The 16021-nt window shown below is 36.0% G+C and overlaps 2 pseudogenes; both read right to left on the reverse strand.

Moving 5' to 3' along the window:
* Nucleotides 1-1213: 1213 nt before the first annotated feature.
* LOC134365231 (phosphatidylinositol N-acetylglucosaminyltransferase subunit C-like) lies at nt 1214-2168 on the reverse strand (annotated as a pseudogene).
* A 7323-nt stretch (nt 2169-9491) lies between these two features.
* Nucleotides 9492-9752, reverse strand: LOC134364433 (small ubiquitin-related modifier 2-like; annotated as a pseudogene).
* Nucleotides 9753-16021: the final 6269 nt, after the last annotated feature.

Here is a 16021-nt window from a genome sequence, read left to right on the forward strand (position 1 = left end):
TCCTCCTTCTTGGCCTTTTAAGAGTCATGGAAACTGGGAACACCCTCATGCTGGCCTTTACTGACCTTCATCAGGGTCTTCAGGATTTCAAGTGCCAAGCTCTTTCCAGCTGCTTTCCAGCTCTGTTCCCACGCTCTGACACTTCTCTGGTGTTTCCTAGTCCATGTGGGACAGAGTCCCATGACCATTTTTCCTCTAGGGCAAAATCAGAGCCCAAGGCTTGACATATCCCTAGCAGCCTGTAGAAAACAGTATGTTCAACTATCAAAATGCAAACAGCCTGGAGATGGTAGGAAAAGGGACATGAGCCATATTCAAGTCTTCCTATTGCAGAAGCCCTTCCAAAATTTTGATTAACGTAAACATAAAAAAACAAGAATAACATTATAGGTAAAGGAAATTTTCTGTTCTCACACAGAATGTTTTAATTCCTGCTAATAGATTCCTCCTCTGTCGAGGTGAATTTGGGATGATTTAATGGAAGAGAACTCCCTGAGGGCCTAGTTCTCAGTGGAAATCCCCAATTAAATGCCCTATGGTAGCGAGCCCTTTCATCTTGAGTCAGAATTTTCCCAGTTATAAGCCAGCTGGGCAAACAAAACAACAGAAGGATAAAGTTGAATCCTCACCCTAGCAACCCATATACAAAGCCAGACTAAAAAACAGTAGTCCCCTTCAAAGATCCTATCTTTTCTTCCACGATGAGCTTAGTTACCAATAATAGTCCAGTGGAATCAACACACATTTTCCATACTGTCCTGTCCTATAGCTGGTGTTGACACAGAAATTATTAGATGCCAGGAATACTTTAAGTGATACAGATTAAAAGTCTAAAAATTCTTCTCACCACAGAGTTAGCAACATTACTGACATTTGATATACTTTTCTGGCCATTCTACTAGTACTTTGTGGGTACTCAAAAAGAAGTTTGTTGATTTGCAGCAAAAAAACCAAGTGACAATTAAAAAATGGGCAAAGGAGCTAAACAGGCATTTCTCTTTAAAAAAAATTTTTTTTTAATAAATAGAAACCACGTTTGTTACAGCGAATAATAAATGAGAGGCAATAATTCAAGAGGGCCACAGAAAGCTTTTTCACCCACAAAATAACAAAGGATAAACACCTTCACCACCAAGCCTTTGGGTAATTTTCTCTTTTGATCTCTGCTCTCTCACCCACATCAGCATGCTACTTCCAAAATAGAACACTGCTTTCAAATTTTATACTAGTTAGAAGAGTAGTCTATCAGCTTTCCTTAATAATATAATGGAGGTCCCTAACTTAGCTAAGGAACCTGGACAAGTCTTCCTTGATTTCAGCTTCATCCCAAAGCCCATGAATGTTTTCTTTAAAAAGCTGCAGGCGAATGAGCTAGAAAGACACGAAATGGAAACCTGCAGAAGGGCAAAGAGTATGTAGCTCCCACATCACTAATGGACAGCAGGCCTCCCAAGGCTAAGAATGCAAAAAGCAGTGTGACCCCCACACAGCTGCAGGCAGTACATGCCTTCAGTTTCTTCTGCAACACGGGCCACAGGGCAAAAATCTGGATGGCAAATGTCACCATGATGAAGGTGTGCAGGGACCGGGGAAGGCGTGAAGCCAGGCAGACAGAAAAAGATAGCCATATTCAAGGACAGTGTGCTGGATATAATGGCAGCATTGGCAACATAGTTGAAGAAGATTAAGTGGCCTAACAGCATGAAGACTGACACGGCATAGATGGGTCAGTGCTAACAGACTCTGTCAGGGTCTTCAGCACCGGTGAAAAACCGTAAGTAAAAGTAATGAAGACTAGGGCACTCTTCAAGTCAGCCTGCCGGGTCTGCCCACTCTTCTTCTGCCCTTCACCTCCATCAATGAGATCAAACAAAACATACCCAATCAGTGAAGAAGCCAGGCCAGTCCCAAAAAGCCAGCGGGGGGGCCAGAAGACCCTCATCCATATACCATCATATAACCACAAACACACAGACGCTGCACAGCTGCTGTATCACCACACTGGATTCAAATGCCACAGCCCGATATTGGTATTTCTGGGCACAGATGGTTGTCCGGAGCTCCTCCAGGAACCTCTGGTCCACGTAGTTATCAGGGAAGGGCTGTCGCTCGTACAAGACCTTCTGCCACTTGGCCTCCTTTGTGTTAGTTACAGGTTTGGCACACATTCCCCTTGCCCTCAAACTCAGGCCAGTTCAACCTCCTTGAAGAAGTCCATGTGGCTCTCACTCCTCATGAAGTTTTGAAATAAGACCTCTCTGGAAATTCCATGCTGTGCTGCGTTGATATTCTACCAGTCTGTCCTTGTTTTCAAAGCCAGCAGTCCTGGCTAGGCCTGCAATAGATGAGTTTGTTCTTTGAGGCAGGACAACACAGCCACACTCCTTATTTCTTTCACGGAGACCACGATGGGTTTTGCTTCACCAGCGAGCCACCCTGAGAACCCCTCTCATTGCAGCAGGGACCCCAGCTCGCCATCTCACGGCCGCCACCAGCAATGGAGGACTCATGGCGCAGAAAAAGGCAACACTCGCCTGCAGGGTCAGGAACAGGGCTGGGCGGCGGTAAGTCAGGATGTCCCCAGTGCGCCCTACTCACCTTCCGGGCCTCCCCCGCCCACCGCTGCCCCTCACCCAGCCTTTGGCCTGCGGGGGACAGCAGAGGAGAAGGCCCGGAAACACCGACTCTCACACGGAACCCACCTGCCAGCAAGCTCCCAGGGGTGCACAGCCGGGTGAGGGCGGCCGCCCGCCTCCTAAATAGGCATTTCTCAAAGGAAGATATAAGAATGGTCAAGAGACACATGAAAAAATGCTCAACCTCACTCAGCATTTGGGAAATGCAAATCAAAACCACATTGAGGTACCATCTCACTCCAGTTAGGATGGCTAATGTCCAAAAGACTGTGAATGATAAATGCTGACGAGGTTGCAAGAAAAAGGAACTCTCATACACTGTTGGTGGGACTGCAAAATGGTGCAGCATTTACGGAAAAATGGTATGGAGGTTCCTGAAACAATTGCAGATAGATCTACCATGTGACCCAGCTATCCCACTGCTGGGAATATACCCAGAGGAATGGAAATCATCAAGTTGAAGGGATACCTGTACTCCAATGTTCATTGCAGCACTATTTACAATAGCCAAGAGTTGGAACCAGCCCAAATATCCATTATCAGATGAGTGGATACGGAAAATGTGGTATATCTACACAATGGAATACTACTCTGCTATAAAAAGGAATGAAATACTGCTATTCACAACAACATGGATGGACTTATAGAAAATTATGTTAAGTGAAACAAGTCAGGCACAGAAAGAGAAATACCATATGTTTCACTTATTTGTGGGAGCTAAAAATAAATAAATAAATACACAAACAAATGGTGGGGTGTGGGAAGAAGACACAACAATCACAATTCCTTGAAGTTGTTAAGACAAGCAAACACATGAGGTTGATGGGAGGGATGGGAGAGAGAGGGAGTAGGGAGGACTCAGTAAAGGGACACAAAAATCAACCACATTGTATGTTGATAAAATAAAATAAAATTTAAATAAATAAATAATAAAAAAGAAGTTTGTTGAATTAATGAAATAACTACATTTGTATTCTTCTATGATTCCTTGGTTATTGCTAGATTTTCTCATCAACATGGAGTATTATTTTGCTGCTAAGGAAAAAAGTACTTTTCAGAAACTAAATGACAAGAATAAGGTCTTTTTCTTCCGTAAACCATAATACATCATTACTGCTAGGATGTTAATTTTATTCAGGAAATAATTGTTTTTATTATCATTTGAGCTTTCATCTTTCCTCTTCTACCTTCTTATGAAGGGTGTAGCAAAAGAGTAAATTGTCTAGAGCAAATAAATACTGCTAAATTCTTCTGCTCTGTGCAATATCATTTTCATAGTCTCATTGTAATGTTTCCGTCCATTTATTCTTTGTCTTACAGTTAACAGTAAGGTTGATCTGAAAAAGGCGATGAATCTTTTACAGGTGAGTAAGATATTACTAAAACATTTTTACTTGAATCCTAACTCTGTTACATTTTGCATGGTGTTTTCCCAATATTATATCATAAATTTATTAATGCTGACATTTCACATATTTATAATGAAATATTTGCATTCAACTTTTCTTCTGCCTTCAACTTTAAATTATTTAGGATTCAGCCATAAAAATAAATAGTGATGTTTGGGTAATAAATTATGTTTTCTGTGGTTTCTGACACTAATATGCTGATCTTAACCAGTGTTTTCATCAGAGGTCACAATTTGGCCACCCATGAGTTGAATCGAACTGCAGTCAAGTTTTGTCAGGTTTGGCAACACTAGCTCTACATTCCCTCACAATCATAGCTCATGTTTTTTCAGTGTGGGCAAGGCATGTGCTGTCCACTTCACCACAGCCAATTTCACTCACTTCCTCTAACTTGAGGCTCTCGTGAGCTTTTGAGTTAATAATTTCTGGTTGAAATAGTCAAACTAGGTAGACACAGCAAATAGGAAGATGAATATCTTTTAGAAAAATAAGTCGATAGGGTTTCTTTAAATAGTAATCACATGATTCAGCATTAAAAGAAATAAAGACTAGATAAGCCTAAAGTACCAGTTATATAATCTGATTTTATTCCATGCTAGGATATCTTGGCACTAGATTTAGATCACTCACTCTTTTTATGAAGAATATAGGATTAAGTTCTGTCTCATTCTTCCTGAAACACTACTGGAATATGTGAGAATATGAAAGTGAGGACGGCATTATATGGGCCAGATTTTTAATTATTTCAGGTCATTATAACGTTCTAAAATTACCATGTGTCAACAACCCTTTTTTCTTTCAAAGGAGACAGAGTTGATACAAATAAACTTAAATGTGTTTTTGGAAACTTGGGGATTGAGCTCACACCTAATGAAAGTTGAACTTGCTGAAGACACTGGCACTTAATGGTGAGTCTTATGGATGCCATCTGGGCTTTTTAGGTAGCCTGGTTTTGTGGCTGTGTGGAAAATTTCAAAATAAACTAAAAATGCTTGAAAGCTGTTAAAAGTTAATGCTAATACAAGAAAAGTTTCATCACTTAGATTTTAATTTTAAAATCATCACCTTTCATCTCTAAGTTGCTATCAAAGTTAAAGGTCATCACTCACACCCTCAGGTTGCTGATCAGGTAGATTTGTAAAAATATATTTAAAAAATAAATAAAAAGGACAAGAAAAAAGAGAGAGGGAGGGACAGAGCAGTAGAGAGACTGTAAAAAGAAACTAAATAATGAACAGTGTGTTTCTGCAGAATAGAATATGGAGTTTACCAACAAGTGGATAATTTTGTACACTGAGAAAAGGCTAAATTTCTTAACTTCCTTATTACGTGAAAGAAACCTCAAAAAATTCAGGAAAGTAAATTTTAATCCCATAACCCAAAGATAGCCACTGTAAATATTTTAGTGTATTTCCTCTTAGCACTTTTAGGATAGATGATGGGTAGAGAATATTGAGAGAATATTTATGTATATATCAATGTACTTATAACTCATCTCTTCACACTGTGAATGTGTGTATTCACCATAGAATTGATAATGCAGATAAGCAAAAACAAAATCATCTTATTCCCACCTCAAAATAATAACTACTGTCAAAAACCTGAGATGCATATTTCCAGTTGTCTATTTATGAGTAACATCCTTTTTTACATGGCAACCTTGTAAATAAATTTTTGCAAACATTCTAAAATTTCTCGAGATTAAATTCCTTTAAGTAAAGTTGCAAAATGTAAGATATTTATTTTGTCAAATTTCCTTCCAGAAAAATTATTATAATTTAAACTCCTACAAACAGCAGTTGAGAATGTTATTTTCCCTACTCCTAATACAGAAAAGGGGGGCGGGGAGAGCATCTCATTGTTCAGACTTGCATTTCACTCATGTACCACTGAGAGTGAACATTTTGGTCTTTGTATTAGCTATTTGCATTTGAAATGTTTCTTACGCAAAGATTTTCAAATTCTTTCTCTCTGAAGTTAAGAGATGTGTGCTATTTTTTGACTCTATTCCAAAATGTCCCATTTTTTATAGCAGATGGAAAAGTGTTTCAGAAAAAGTTGATGAAGGGCATAAAATCTTCCAAACATTGAGTAAGAAGCACACTGAAAAGATTTAATCCTAAACCCTTACTTGCATTGTTAAAATATGAATCTTCCTTTTCTATGTAACTGAGTCCTTACTTATGCCTCCTTCAGGAGATCTGCAATGTACCAAGTAGTTACCTGTACTGTAATTTGACAGGAAGTGTTAGACTTTCTTGGATTTTTCCTCCCTCATCCCCAAAGAAACCAAAAAATATTTTTTAATACAAAGAAAAAAGTGAAGAGTGAAGGCTGTCAGATAAGGATTTCAAAAGCAGAGGCAAATAATTCGCAAGTACAGGTGACAAACATAACTCCTGTTTTACAGAATATTATGTCATTCATCTTTAGCTCTAGCTTTCCAATTTTCTTTAAGAAATTTTGCTTGGTAGGCTTCTTCCCAACATAAAATTTTAAAGAAATGGTTCAATTTTTCATTCTTTTATTAACTGGACAATACTGAAATTTTGGTGTTTGTCATGAGATCTTACAATAACACTAAGAAATTAATGATTTTTAATTATAATAAAACACATGCTCAGTAAAGAAGAAAACTAACACAGCAGCATGAATGCACAGTCCAATTTTTTTGTTTGTTTTATTGTTGTTGTTGTTGTTTTGGGTGGCTGGCCAGTACAGGGATCTGAACCCTTGACCTTGGTGTTACAACACCACGCTGTAACCAACTGAGCTAACCGGCCCCCTCAATTTTAAAATCATTCTATTTTACTACATTACTTTCCTGTCCCTTACTTAGAAGGCAATGTTGATGTCAATAAGCTGGACACATCTTTAGAAAACACGGGGATGAAGATCACAGAAAAAGATTTCACGGATCTAACAGAAAGACTGCCAGAAGATGGTGAGCACTGTAATCACCCTTATACTTTTTAAGGGGTACTTATTCTTTCAGACTTGAACGTAAGAATTTCTCTAACCAGATTGTCACAGTATCAATGATTTTTCGAAAGCTTAGAGAAGTGCTCAATCTTAAAGTAAGAAAAAATTATTCTTTATTTCCATTAATCTAAAATTCAGTTTCTTCCCTTAAGAAAACCAAGCATTGTGTAAAATAAAGCCAAGACATTGTTAATCCAGGGAATGATAAGGAAGGAGAATAAAAAATGGAAGGGGAGGATTTACAAGGGGGAATCACCTGACATTTACTTCTCCGAAGGTATCTGGTTCCCATGTTCATCCCTCTATTAAAAGATGCTCTTACTTAGCTGACTGCAGCTTCCTAGTAGACAAATCCAATGCACACCACTTGCCTTTTTCTTTCTTTTCTTCCATCCGAATTTTTTTACTTGAGCTCTTTGATGCCTTTCATAATATTAATTTTTATTCTTTCATTGCGAGTCTGTATATTCTCAACTGCTGCAAATTCATGCTCTCCAGGATTATCTTCTCTGCCTTTCCTAAGGATCGTTATTTTATGGGCTTCTCTTCCTTCCCTCAAACCAGTGGGCTTAGTGAATATTTCTTCATGGAATAGTAAAGAGTAGAATAGAAAATATCAGACCATATGTCACACTGTAAGGCTACATATTGATTCATGAAACCTTATGATCAGGTGTGTGTGTGTGTGTGTGTGTGCGTGTGCGTGTGTGCGTGTGTGTGGTGTGATGTGTGCGTGCGTGTGTGTGGTGTGATGTGTGTTCAAAGTTCCTAGTGCAGCTTACAATCATATATTTTGAAAAACTGGCTTAAGAGATAGTAATATAACTATTCTATTCTCGTTCTATTGTTCTTTCCACAAACATACTTTTCCTGGATGATTTCACTTACCTGTATATGTTTAAGATTTCCAGTCTCTTATGTCAAGCCTAGACTTATCCCATGAGTTTCAGTCTAGGACATTAAAGTCCTTTTATCTAGCATGACTGGGACAAGTACTTGGTAAGATAATCCAAAAATACAGTTAAAGTGAGGAATCATAAAAATGATATATACGAGTACATACATTAAACATTTTACTTGAATGAAAAAATAGGGCCAAAGCCATTTTTCATTTAGTGTAGGCATGCTCTTTGGAGATTTTCTTACATAAAAATACTTATCATCTACACTCCCAATTTCAGTTTCTTTTTAGAGGAGCAAAGTGCTTTTTAAAAAGGAGAGAACAGACCTACAGTTACTAGAGGTGGAAAAACAGGAGGGAGAGGGGAAGTTAGGGAGTAATAGGGTAAGAGACGCAAAGAATGGTTACGATTTGTAATGATGAACATGCTAATAATATTGATTTGATCATTACATACTGTGAACAAATACTGACAGTCAACTCTATACCCCATAAATGTATAATCAATTACGCTTCAATTTTAAAATTAAATAAATTAAAAATTTTTTTACAAATCATTCAAATTTGTTTTTATGGGAAAAATCTCCTTTTCCATTTATAGTTCATCAATTTGTATAATGGCTAAATTATCACTGATGTAATAAAAAGTAGAACAACTTATAAAGAAATCTGGAAACAAACTCAACAACTCAACCCATAAGAACACAAATGCACCGGATTACTAAAAGTGTAGCTTACTAGCTGTAAAAGTGTGTCATGCCATTAGTATCAGTCTGCATGTAGAAATTCACAGATAGGAACTAAAAATGAACTTCAGACCATCAGGCTGGTTAAACTGAGGTCAATTAAGAGATCTCTTATATCAACAAAACCTTGTTGAGATAGATTTTCCATTGGCAATCCAAACTCAGCACATAAAAAGTAAACTAACTCACTTCTTTCTTTTTTTAAACAAGAAGTTTATTTAATAAGACGCTTGACTTGAAGGGAAAACTATCTAGGGTTCATTTTTTAAGAGTAATTTACCCCTCTTAAAGACAGATTGCCCTACATGTCACAGCTATGTACAAAAAAGTTATAAAATTGTCCTTGGTTTTACAATGATAAATAAAAAACATTAAAATTTTCCAATGGAACAAGATATGTAAGGATGTTTATGGGGTTTTTTTTGTTGTTGTTGTTGTTGTCCTTAAAACAGTGAGAGCAAAATAACTTAACTGGAATATAAAGATAGAGCTGAATGAGCATGCCACTAATGGAGAAAGGGGGTATTTTCACAGAACCAGTATTTTTCCCCATCCCATCTCCACTTGATGTCAATCAAAACATACCATTGGCCATTTAGTTAAAAAAAAAATTGCAATATGCTTGTGCACATACACCAGTTACTTTATGTACAATAAAGGAACAGGGAAGGGGAAAATGAAATAATAGCCAAAATTATACTGTAAAATTATACTGTAGTAGTCAGGATGTGATGGAACCAAACTGCAGTTTTCTAACTGAGAATGCATTGCTGTTCTGCAAGAAGAGAATTCTGGAGTAAAGTAGCAGGTTCCCTTTCTAGCAGACACCCCCTGTCTGCTGCTGCAACACATCAATTGTATCTTCATCTGTTTCATTGATTGGCTGCGCCTCAAATCAGAATCTGATCCGCCTCAGTGACAAGGCCTGTCCTTCACAATAGGCTTTCATTAGTTTACTAAGTGGCGTGTACCTCTTAATCTTAAGCTGCACGACAGAACCATCCTGCCGGGCCACCTTCAAATTGATATGATCGTTGTTCTCAGTCTTGACTCCTTCCTTGGGCTTTTCGTCGGCCATGGCGAGCGCCGGGGTCTCCTCAACTGCGCTTCACAAAGAGGTGCCAGATCCGCACAAGAACCACCAGGAGCGGCAGGAGAGGAGGCGGCGGCAGCGGTGGTCGAGGGGAAGCCTAATTCACTCCGTATTCGTGATTTATAGAAATTTTTTCACGCCGCCATTACCCACGCACAGTTACCCCTGCAGTAATCCACGACTCATATTTGGCTTCTCATGCTCCTTCATTTATTCCTCTTAAAATATCCCAAATCTCTTAGGGGGCTGGCCCGTGGCTCACCTGGGAGGGCGTGGTGCTGACAACACCAAGTCAAGGGTTAAGATCCCCCTACCGGTCATCTTAAAAAAATTTTTTTAATTAAAAACTGAAAGATAAAGTTGGAAAACATCACTTCATCTCAATGTTTTTCATATTCTCTTAAAACCAAAGGGATCTCTTCAGAAATACCTCTTGTAGTGTAGAATATTTATTGGAAATTCAGGATTCTTGTTTTTAAAACAGCATTGTCTATGTATATAATTTTTTAAAAAATACTTCATTGTTTCTGCCTGTCCTATGTATGTACAACTTCACAGATGAATGTCTGTGAAATGCTCAGTGGTTGTTTTGTGGGAGGTAAGATTTAGACTAATGTATTTTCTTTTCCTTTTGAAATATAACACATAGAGAAAGGCATGTAAAACATGAATTTATAGCTTAACTAATTGTTATAAAACAAACAACTATATACCCACCACTAGTAACCCAGAGTCCACCCATGTGTTATCCTTCCCAACACTTCCAACTAAGTTTAATCATTAGCATGATCTTATGGTAATCTCTCCCTTGCTTTCCTTCATACTTTACCACATAAATATGAATTTGCCTTTTCTTAAACTTTATAAGAATGGAATTGCACGGCATGCAACTTTTTGTGACTGGCTTCTTTTTAGTAGTATTGGGGTACCTCATTATGGGTTTAGTTAATATTTTCCTGGTTATTAATGATGTTGAGACCTTTTTATGTGTTTATTACTTATTTGGGAAGCCTCTTTAATGGACTGCCTTTGCAATTATCTTGCCTGTTTTCCTACTGTGTTGTATTTTTCTTATTGATTTATGGAAGTTCTTTATATTTTCATAGTATAGGCAGTGAGGATTATTCTTCTTGCAAATATCTTCTCCCTTTGGCTTGCTTTTTCATCCTTTAGTGGTGTCTTATTATGACAAAAGTTCTTTATTTTTTTATTTTATTTTTTTTAGGATCCAAACCTGTGGCCTTGGTGTTATCAGCACCACACTCTCCCGAGTGAGCCACAGGCCGGCCCAAAAGTTCTTTATTTTAACATAGTCAAATATATCAATCTTTTCCTTTATCTTTTGTACTCTGTTAAAGAAATCTTTCCCTATCCTGAGGTCCTTAAGTTATTCTTCAATATCACCTTCTACACAGCAGAGACTTTTGTGTATGGGATGATGTGGGAGTCAGGTTTCCTTTTTTAAATATGAATATCTACCTTTTTTTTCCATTTATTGAAAACACCACCAAACACTGTCCTTTCTGCACTGTTCTAATCAGCACCACACTCTGACCAAATAAGCTAAACAACCAGCCTGCCCCCTTGTTCTATAGTGCCAACATTCTACAATCAAGTGTCGATATATTCATGGATGCTTCTGGCTACTCTATTCTGTTCCATTAGCTGATTTTATATCTTTGCACCATTACCATATTGATTTAATTGCTTTAGTTTTAAACTAGGACTTGGTATCTGGAAGAACAACTTCTCCTACCTTGCTCTTGATCAAGAGTGTCTTCTTAGCCTTTTGTATTTCTATAAAATTTTTAAATCATTTCCATAAAATTTTTAAATGAAAAATAAAACCTGTAGTTCTCATTTGAATTTTATTGAATCTATAGGTCAATTAAGGAAGGAATATCTTTATAATTTGGGTTCTCCAGTCTGTGAACATAAAATATCTCTACATTCATTTAGATCATCTTTAATTTTCTCAACAATATGCTATAATAGTCTATGTAAATGTGTTGCACTTATTTCAGTGGACTTATTGCTCGGTACTTTATATCTTATACCATTGTAAATTATGGTTTTTTTTTTTTTTTAAGATGACCATTAAGGGGATCTTAACCCTTGACTTGGTGTTGTCAGCACCACACTTTCCCAAGTGAGCCATGTAAATTATTATTTTTTAAATTTTTTTTCTGTTTTTTGCTGATACATTAAAATATTATTGATTTTTATGTAATGAACTTTTACCCAACTATTTTTCCATATTCTTTAATAAGTTATAATGGCTTATCTGAATATTTTTGTGGGTTTTATATATATATATATAACTGTATCTCCAAACAATAACAGTTTTGTTTCTTTCTTTTTGATAATTATGCCTTTTATTTCTTTGTCTGATCTTACTGTACCAGTTAGGATTTCCAGTATATTTTAAACATGTTTAATAGTGGGAATCTTTATCTCATTTCTAATCTCGAAGGGAAATATTTCCATATGTCATCACTAAGTGTGACTTTGCTGAAGTTTTATGGGTTTTTTGGAAATAACCTTTATCAGAATGAAGAACTTCCCTTCTATGTCTATTTTGCTACGAGTTTTTGTTACGGATGTTGACATTTAACCAATTCTTTTTCTGTACCTGATCATGGCATATAATCACTGAAGTGATCATATAATTTTTCTCCTTTAATCTGTTCATCTAGGTTATAGATGATTGATTTTCACATATTAAACCAACTTCACTGAAACATATTTATCATGATGTATTATCACTTTTATATACTGCTGGATTCAGATTGCTAATATTTGTTTAGCATTTTTGCATCAATATTTATAAAAGAAATTGGCCTGTGATGTCTCTTTTTTATTGTGCTCTTAAGGTTATGATAGCATCATAATACAAGTTGGAGAGTATTCCCCATCTCCAATTCTCTGGGCAAGTTTACGTAAGATGGCATTATTTCTTTCTTAAATGTTAGGTAGAATTAACCAATAATGACATCTGGGTCTGAATTATTATTTTGTGGTAGATTGTGTCATTTTTGTTGTTGGAAAATTTTTAACTTAAAAATTGTAAGACTGCTTCTTCTTGTGTCAGTTTGGTAAGCTCTGTTTTTCAAGGAATTTGCCAATTATGTATAAATTTTCAAGTTTATTTAAATAAGATTATTCAAGTGCAAGGTTTTGGATCCCCATAATGGCCAGCAACAATAAATAAATTAATTAAATTATTCATAATATCTTCTTTATTATCTTTTTAATTCTTGCAGAATTTGTGTAGAATACCTATTTTATTTCTAGTATTGATAATTTATGCCTTTTCTCTTTTTTCTTGGTGAGTCTTGCCAAGGGTTGAACAATTTTAATAGTCCTTTCAAACAACCAACTTTTTGCTTTGTTGAACTTTTTTTAATTGAAACATAGCTGATTATATATAAATGCAGGATACAGAGTTGAATATCAATACCTGTATACAATGTATGATGATCAAATCAAGATAATTAGCATATTCATGATTACAAAACGTCATCATTCTTTGTGACCATTAGCCAATTTATCGCTAACCTCCCTCCCCACCTCCCCACCTCTACTAACTACAGTTCTGTTCTCTCCTTCTGAAAGTTCAACATATTATTGTGATTTTTTTTTCTTTCTTTCTTATTTATTTATTCATTTTTTAGCTCCCAGTTATTAGTGAAGATATGCAGTATTTCTCTTTCTGTGCCTGGCTTCTCTCACTTAATTTTCTCCAAGCTCATCCATGCTGCAGCCAATGGCAGTATTTCATTCCTTTTTTATGGCTGACTAGTATTCCATTGTGTATACATATATTGCATTTTCCTTTAACTATGGTTACTAGAGATGGAAAAAGTAACTAGAGGTAGGAAGGGGGGGAGGTTACCGATAAATTGGCTAATGGTCACAAGGTCACAAAAAATGATTATGTTTTGTAATCATGAATATGCTAATTATCTAGATTTGATCATCACATATTATACACGGGTATTGATATTCAACTCTGTATCCCACAAACATGTATAATCAATTCTGTTTCAATTAAAAAAATAAATAAATTTATTCCTAGCTAATTTTTTTTTGGTAGTTATTGTAAATGGCCTTGTTTTCCTGTTTTTCTGCTAGTCCGTTGTTGGTGTACAAAAACGCTACTGATTTTTGTGTATTGATTTTATATTCTGCAACTTTACTGGAATTGTTTATCAGCTCTAGGAGTTTTTTCGTAGAATCTTTAGGTTTTTCTATATATAGGATCGTGTCACCTGTGAACAGGGACAATTTGACTTCATTCTTTCAGTTCAAATGCCCTTTATTTCTTTCTCCTGCCTGATTGCTCTGGGAATACTATGTTAAATAGGATTGGTAAGAGTGGGCATCCTTGTCTTGTTCCTATTCCTAAAGGAAAAGCTTTCAGCTGTTCCCCATTCAGAAGGATGTTGGTGGTAGGTTTGCCATATATAGCTTTTGTGTTGACGTACTTTACTTTTTTTTCTTTTTTTGGTCATTAATTTTCATATTTTATATTTCACATGATATGTTAAGGTTGAGTAGCATGCAAGAAAAGTAAAAAGAAGTTTAAAAAATTAAAACACATGAGTAAATATAATATTTACTTCCATGTCACAGATGGACAAATCAACCCAGCAAAGTTCAAGGTGGCTTTCTTGGTTTTCCAGAATCCATTTTATAGCATATCTTCCAGGCCAGTTTGCCTCAGTCTTATTGTTTTTCTTTGGGAAAGAAGTAAAAGAAAGCACAATAGTTAAAATGAGACATTTACAGTCTAGGATGAAAAGTATCTTAAGGAATGGATTTGGGGAGAAAAAGAAGCAGTGCCATTCAAAGATATATGTAAGCCTTTGGGCATACCCACCTCTTTTTTTTGATTCATGAAAAAAAAATGCAGTTATTATGAGCCCATTTCTGCCACTGCTTCTTTTTCTCCAAAAATCAGATTCCTTAAGATACTTTAACTACATATAGGAAGGAGAGTAGTTGAACTAGTGGATATTATTTATTGTTTCTGATTTTAGAAGATCTAACCCCGTATGGGACTCTGTGAGGCACAACTGCCTGCTAAGAATGATAAACGTGCAGTTTTTCCCTATTTTTTCCCCTAATAAAGAAGGTATCTTAACTAAGAACCTGACCAGATAACCTTTATTCCCTCTTGTAGCTAACAGTGTACCTCAAATCAGTACATTAGGAATTAACATGGCTTTTGACATTAAAAAACAAATTACGAGGCCACTACAAGGTACTTTACTTCTATACCTAATTTTTTGAGAATCATTATCATGAAGAGATGTTGAGTTTTGTCAAATGCTTTTTCTGCATCTATTGAGATAATCATATGGTTTTTGTCCTTGATTCTGTTGATGTAATGTATCACATTTATTGATCTGTGTATGTTGAACCATCCTTGCATCCCTGGGATAAATTCCTCTTGATCATGGTACATAATTTTTTTGATGTGCTTTTGGAATTGGTTTGGTAGTATTTTGCTGAGGATTTTTGCATCTATGTTCATCATGGATATATTAGCTTGTTGTTTTCTTGTGTCTTTGTCTGGTTTGGGTATTAGGGTAATGCTGGAGTCATAAAATGAGTTTGGAAGAATTCCCTCCCCTTCAGTTTTCTGGAATAGTTTTAGAAGAATTAGTGTTAGCTCTTTAAAAGTTTAGTAGAATTGAGTAGAGGCCATCCTGGACTTTTCTTCGTTGGGAGAATTTTTATTACTGATTCTACCTTATTTCTGGTTTGTTGAGGTTTTCTGTTACTTCCTGTTTCAATTTGATGGTTATATGTGTTCAGGAATTTATACATTTCCTCTAGGTTTTCTAATTTGTTGGTATATAGCTGCTTATAGGAGTCTCTAATAATTCTTTGTTTTTCTGTGATATCAGTTGTGATGTTTCCTTTTTCATTTCTAATTTTGAGTATTCCCTCTTTTTTTCTTAGCCTAAAGACAATAGGTTCTCAGCTCAGTGACAATCCAATTACACAATCATTGAATTCTTTAGCTCCAAGATTTCTGTTTGGTTTTTATGATATCTATCTCTTTGTTGAATTTCTCATTTAGATAGTAAAGGTTTTCTGATTTCATTGAATTGTCTGTATTTATTCCTTTGTATCTCACCGAGTTTCCTTAATATCATTATTTTGAGTTTTCTTTCAGGCATTTTATAGATTTTCTTTTCTTGGGCTCTGTTACTGGAGAATTATTGTGTTACTTTGGGGGTGTC

Source organism: Cynocephalus volans, chromosome 16 (assembly GCF_027409185.1).
Source record: "Cynocephalus volans isolate mCynVol1 chromosome 16, mCynVol1.pri, whole genome shotgun sequence".
Classification (NCBI taxonomy): domain Eukaryota; kingdom Metazoa; phylum Chordata; class Mammalia; order Dermoptera; family Cynocephalidae; genus Cynocephalus; species Cynocephalus volans.